Genomic DNA, 6,534 nt, shown 5'->3' on the forward strand with positions numbered 1-6,534 from the left:
CTTCCTTGGTGTCCTCCACCCCTCTGGGCTTACACTCTTTCTGTCTACTCTTCTGAAGTATTCCCTGAGCCCTGAGGGAGGAGTTGAGTGGAGACATCCTATTTAGGTCTCTCACTCTCTGAACATTACCTTTGCTGTGGATCTCTGTATTTGTTCCTTTCGGCTTCAGGAGGAGGTTTCTCTAATGATGGATGAGCAGGGCACTGATCTATAAATATAGCAGAATGTCATTAGGAGTCATTTTATCCCTATGTCCCTTTAGCAGAACAGTAGTATTTGGTTTCCTTCTAGGTCCTGGGACTATGTAGTTTGAGTTCTTGGCTACCTGAGAGGTATCAGGGATGGGTTCCATTTATGGAATGGGCCTTAGAGCCAATCCGATATTGGTTAGTTGTTCTTACAAGTTTTTGCCACTATTGTGCCCATGCATCTTGAAGGCAGGTTGTCATTGTAAACTGAAGGGTTTGTAGCTGGGTCGATGTTTACCTTTCTCCTTTGGTAGCAATTAAAGTACCTTCTAGTACTGTGAACACTGGCCCGTAAAGGCTCAAGATAGGCACCAGTTTGACATATCCATGTTCAGTGAGTTATGTAGCGATTGTCTTCAGCAACAGAGTGTTGCTGTCAGTTTGTGGAGAGGAATCAATAGCCTTGGGAATAGCCTGGTTTGTTTGGAGTTTCGATAGGGACCCTTTGGGACCAACAATTTGACTAAATGTAACCTATTTCTGTTACTGGAGTTTCACTTGGTGATGAAAGATGTTCAGTTTAGACTCTGTATTCCCCATTATCTGGAGGATTTACTTATATGTATTTACTTATATACATGTATATCACTTAGGAAGCTTCTTCTGGATTATGTCTACATATAATCCCTCAAATGGCCCTCAATCATAACTTTCCCTCCTTCATTCCCTTTTCCCTGCCCATCTCCCATTTGTTCCTCCCATTCCAGCCCCTTCCCCACCCTTTATCCATGCATAACTCTGTTCTATTTCCCCTTTCTAGGGAGATTCATCCCTGCCCCGAGTCCCTTATTTTATACTTAACATCTGTGGTTATATAGATTGTATCTTCCTTATCGAAGACTTAACAGCTAACATTCACATATAAGTGAATGCCTACCATAATTGTATTTCTGAATCTTTGTTACCTTATTCAGGGTGATTGTTTTTCCTAGCTTCAACCATTTACCTGTGGCTTCCTTCCCTTCCTTCCTTCCTTCCTTCCTTCCTTCCTTCCTTTCTTTCTTTCTTTCTTTCTTTCTTTCTTTCTTTCTTTCTTTCTTTCTTTCTTTCTTTTCAATTCTAAAGTCTTTATTGTTTTAGGAAAGATGATCCATTCACTCAAATAAAGAGCTGTGTCCAGGAACCCATCAGCAATGCTGAAAAGGACCCTGGTTTATTCACTTCTATTTATAGACACAGCTATGGGCACAGGACTTGTAGTTCTTCAGGCTTGAAGCATAGACTGACCCCTTCTCAGTACTTTCCATCGAATCACTCGCTGCCATGAGTATTATTCTTGCCATCTTGAATCTAGAAATCCCCTCAGATGATGCCTGGCTTAGAATCAGCTGGACTGGTCTCTCCTAACACCATCCAACCTGTCTTTACCACATTGAGTCTCTCCAGATAGCCATCACAGGAGCTGAGTTCATGTACTTAACCAGCCCTGGGATAAAAAGACAGTCTTTCACATCAATGTAGTGATGCTTCAAGTGTTCTTCAGATGCCAGAAGGAACTTCATGGCTACCAGGAGGATCCCCTCCTACTCAAGGTGCTTTATGATATAACCCACCAGACCACATTGCACACAATCTGGCTTTATGGCAATGAAGACACTCTCGAGGTTGGTCATAGTCTGAAAGCCATTGGGTCAGCAAGTGTCTGTGATAAACATAAGCAATGGGAAACTTACCTATAAATTTCATTTTTTAAGTGATTGAGTAATATTCCATTGTGTAAATGTACCACATTGTTTTATCCACTCATCTATTGTTGGACTTCTAAGATCTTTCTAATTTCCAGCTTTCATAAATAGAGCAGTAATGAACTTGGCTGAGAAAATGTCTCTGTGGTAAGATGTTGCATCCTTTGGGTATATGTCCAAGAGTGGTACAGATTGATCTTGAGGTAGATCTATTCCCAGCTTCCTGAGGAATAATCATACTGATTTCCATAATGGCTGTACAAGTTCTTAATTCCAACTGCAATAGATGAGGGTTCCCCTTACTCAACATCCTTGCCAGTATGAGTAGTCACCTGTTTTATTAATCTTGGCCATTCTGAAAGGTGGGAGATGAAATCTCAAAGTAGTTTTGATTTGAATTTCCCTGATCACTAAGGACCTTGAACATTTCTTTAGGTGTATCTTAGCCATTTGAGTTTCCTTTTCTGAGAACTGCCTGTTTAGATCTGTAACCCCTCCCCTTTTTCCTTTTACAATAGGTTCATCTATTTTCCTGATCTAATATTTGGAGATTTTTATATATTTTGGATATTAGTCTCCTAAAAGATGTATAGTTGGTTTAAAAAAATATTTTTCTGTTCTGTAGGTTCCCACTTTGCCCAAATGACAGTGTCCTATGCCATGCATAAATTTCTCAGTTTTGTGGAATTCCATTTATTAATTGTTGATCTTAGTGACTGTGCTAATGGTGTTCTGCTCAGAAGTTTGTTCCAATGGCAATGAGTTCAAGGCTATTCCCCACTTTCTGTTCTGTCAGGTTCAGTGTATCTGATTTTTTGTTGAGGTCTTCAATCCATTTGGAGTTGAGTCTTTTGCATGGTGGTATGGATTTATTTGGATTCTTCTACATACAGCCATCCAGTTTGATCAGCACCATTTGTTGAAGATGCTATCTTCCCCACCCCACCCCCCAATTTTGTATTTCTGTCTTCTTTATCAAAAACCAGGCATCCATGGGTGTGTGAATTTATGTCTGGGGTTCAATTCCATTTAATTGGTCAACATGTCTATTTTGTATCAATACCATGCTGGTTTTGTTACTGTTGTTCTGTAGTACAGAGATCGGTAATAATGAATGGTACCACCAGCAGTTCTCTGATTAATCAGGGTTGTTTTAGTTTTCTTTGGATTTTTGTGTTCCCATATGAAACTGGAAATTGGCATGGACTTGAATAATTGTGTTGGAATTTTGACGGGGATTGTATTGAATCTGTAGGTTGCTTTCGGTGGGATCACCATTTTTATTATACTAATGCTACAGATCCATGAGCATGGGAGGTTTTCCCATCTTCTGATAGCTTCTTGAATTTCTTTTTTCATTGACTTTAAATTTTTCTAGGTGGTGCTAATGGTTAACCTCTTCAGATTGAAATTTTCCTTCTAGTATCTTCTGTAGAGCTGGATTTGTAGATACTGCTTAAATTTGGTTTTATCATAGAATGCCTTTCTCCTCCTATTGTGATTGAAAGTTTTGCTTGGTGTAGCATTCTAGGCTTGTATCAGTGGTCTTTTGGAGTTTCTAAGAACACTTATTCAGGACATTTTGGCTTTTATAATCTCCATTGAAATGCCAGGGGTTTTCTAATAGGTCTATATATGCTGCTTGGTCTTTTTCATTTGCATATTTTAATATTCTTTCTTGTTCTATACATTTAGTGTTGTGATTATTGTGTATTGTGGGGGATTTCTTTTCTAGTCCAGTCTATTTGGTGTTCTGTATGCTTCTTCTACTTGATAGGCACCTCTATTTTAAGTTAGGAAAAATTTCTTCTATGATTTTGTTGGATGTATTTGCTGTACTTTTTACCTGGATTTCTTCTCCTTCCTCCATTTCTATTATTCTCAGATTTATTTTTTGCACAGCATCCCAGACTTCCTGGCTCTTTGTGCCAGGACTTCTTTAGATTTAATATTTTCTTTGACCAAGGTATCCTTTGCGTCTTCCTTGGCTTCAAATGCCTGAGCTTCTCTCTCCCATCTCTTGTATTATATTGGCATGTGGCTTGCCTGAGGTTCCTATTGAGTTTCTAAAATTCTCATTCCCTTTTTTCCCTCTTAACACCATTTATACTTTCATGTCTTGAACAGTTTTTTTCCATTTGTTGCATTGTTTACAGTTTTGTAAATTCCAATAATGGGTTTATGCCAATCCTCTTTAAGGACCTTGAGCATAATCATAATAGCTAATTTGAAATCCATGTCTTGTGCTTCAGTGATATTGAGTTTCTCGGGGACTCCTGTAGCAGGGCTGCTAGGCTCTAGTGGAGATATGTTCTGGCTGTTATTGTGTTTTTATGCTGGCACCAGGCATCTGGGTTTGGGATGATTATAATTTTATATGCTGGTATCAGTTCTTGTCTTTGTTGAGTGGCATTCCGTTCCATGGTTTCTGTTGCCCTCTCTGATTCTTAGAAGAATGTCAGGGGGTTGTGTGTTGCTTGGTAGGAAATCCTTCTGAGATCCTGCCAACTGTGGCTACTGGGGTCCTAGGCAGAGTGTGTATCTTAGTTAGGGTTTCTATTGCTCCAATAAAATACCATGGCCAAAAGCAACTTTGGGAGGAAGGCTTATGTGTCCACATCACTGTTTATTACTTATAGAATTCAGGACAGCAACTCAAACAGGGAAGGAACCTGGAGGCAGGAGCTGATGCAGAGGTGAGTGCAGGGTCAGCTCTCCTGCTCTCACAACCTCCCCCCCCCCCTGGGGCCAGCTGTCCTGCCTGCCATAGATAAGAGGAGGGGATCTCTCCCTCAATGACTTCACAGCACAGCAGACAAAAGGCAGGGCCCACTCCCCCTATGCTTATTTATGCCCTCAGGGGCTTTCTGATGGCAGCCAGGGCTAGCTCTATTGTGCTTCCTGGGCTATTGTGCTTCCTGGCTGATGTATGGGCCCATTCTCTGGAGCACTGCAGCTGGCTAGGGGTGGGGGCAACTCTCCTGTTCTTGTACCCCCAGGGTCAGCTCTCTCAAGATACCCTTACAAGATATGGGGCCAGTCCTGCACAGCCCTCAGACATCAGCATGTCCCCTCATGGCATCCCAGACCAGGGACATCTGCCTGGCCTTTGGTGGTAACAGATCCCTGCTGCTGTAGGGCCATGGACACAGACATGGCCCCTGGTGACAGCACAAGACAGGTCCTAGGTTGCATCACTGGCAACTCACATCAGGCTCTTCCTCATTACCCTTGAGTCTCTAGCTCTGTCTCTCTTCATTGTGCCCACATCCTTCTGCTTCTCTTTCTCTTCCATTTCTCCACCACTTACTTGCTCCTCTTAGAGGCACTTGGGGTCTCCGAGTGTCTGGGGTCATCTCACGAGTGCTATGCCCCAACTGTGCATTATGGCACACGGCACATGGTACATTATGTACATTATAGCACAGGGGTCATCTTGGCATGGTCTGCCATGGCTTGAGTGGCGCTGGACTAGTGGTTATCTCAGGCTAGCTCCCTGTCTGTGCCTTATGGCAACAGACTGATAGTTGTCTTGGCCTTGATTCTCCCTCCCCCGCAGGGAGCATTAGGCTATTAATCTATTCAGATGTTCATAGATCAGAACTCCGAGTGTGGACATAGCCTCTCTCCTCTCTGCCACCTACTGACACACACGGGAAACAGCAGCCACGCTCCAGCGCCTCTAGGGGCAGTCCTGATCATGATCTTTGGGAGAAAAGATTCAGTCTTTTGCTATTAAGTATGAATTTAGCTTCAATGCCCTTGAAGAACTTGAGGAGGTTCCCTTCCACTTCAAGCTTATTGAGTATTTTATTATAAGGGGTTGAAGTTTTCTCTGTGGTCTAGTCATCTGGCTGTATTTTATTCCTGTTTCACTAATGTGGCATATTTCATTTTTGATCTTAATATACTAAACCAACCTGGTATTTCTGGGACAAGTTTCCTTTGGTCATGGTGTAAATAATTTTCATATATTGTTGGATTAGTTTTGTAGTATTTGTTTTTTGAAGATTTCCATCTATATATTGTTTGTTTATAAATATGTACAATTTCCTTCAGTGGCAGTAATAAAGTTGAACAGTTGGATCCAAGATCCCATGGTACATTAAGTCTGAAGCATTGACTGTGGGGCCTTGTACATAAAAGTCTAGGTAACACTTCTTGTAAACATAAGGTTTTCTAGGAATACACACACTGTATAACTGCAAATATGTTTATTTTTAATGAGCATCTACTGTCTTGAATTGTATGAAGTTGTAATTTGTGTAGGTCAAGTATGTTCAGATATTAACACCTGAATGTGTCAACACAATGCAGTTTGATAACGATGTGACATGACTTTTGGGGGTGGTATTAATGAACATTGGTTCACCCCAGTTAGGACATCAGTCACTGGACAAAGAAACAGGCCCACCAGGTCCAACAGTCCATCAGTGAGTTTATCTGAGTCACTTGCAAGAGTATTGGTAAAGTGTTACTTACAGGCGCGTGGGGGGCTCAAAAGCAGCTACATCATTGAAATCCCCATTTTAGTAAAATAGTTCATCAAAGCACATCTCAAGAGCACCGTCCAAATTGCAGGCAGCCCTGCTGGTCAGAGA

General features: G+C 41.5%; 1 non-coding gene and 1 pseudogene across 1 annotated transcript; both read right to left on the reverse strand.

Moving 5' to 3' along the window:
- Positions 1 to 1,376: 1,376 nt before the first annotated feature.
- LOC117693586 (nucleoside diphosphate kinase B pseudogene) lies at positions 1,377 to 1,952 on the reverse strand (annotated as a pseudogene).
- Positions 1,953 to 5,494: 3,542 nt separating this feature from the next.
- On the reverse strand, positions 5,495 to 5,626 carry LOC117701598 (small nucleolar RNA SNORA17). The gene has a single exon (XR_004605776.1). It is a non-coding gene; the product is annotated as a small nucleolar RNA SNORA17 (small nucleolar RNA).
- Between the last annotated feature and the right edge of the window lie 908 nt (positions 5,627 to 6,534).

The sequence above is a fragment of the Arvicanthis niloticus genome, chromosome 1, assembly GCF_011762505.2.
Source record: "Arvicanthis niloticus isolate mArvNil1 chromosome 1, mArvNil1.pat.X, whole genome shotgun sequence".
NCBI classification, from domain to species: Eukaryota; Metazoa; Chordata; class Mammalia; order Rodentia; family Muridae; genus Arvicanthis; species Arvicanthis niloticus.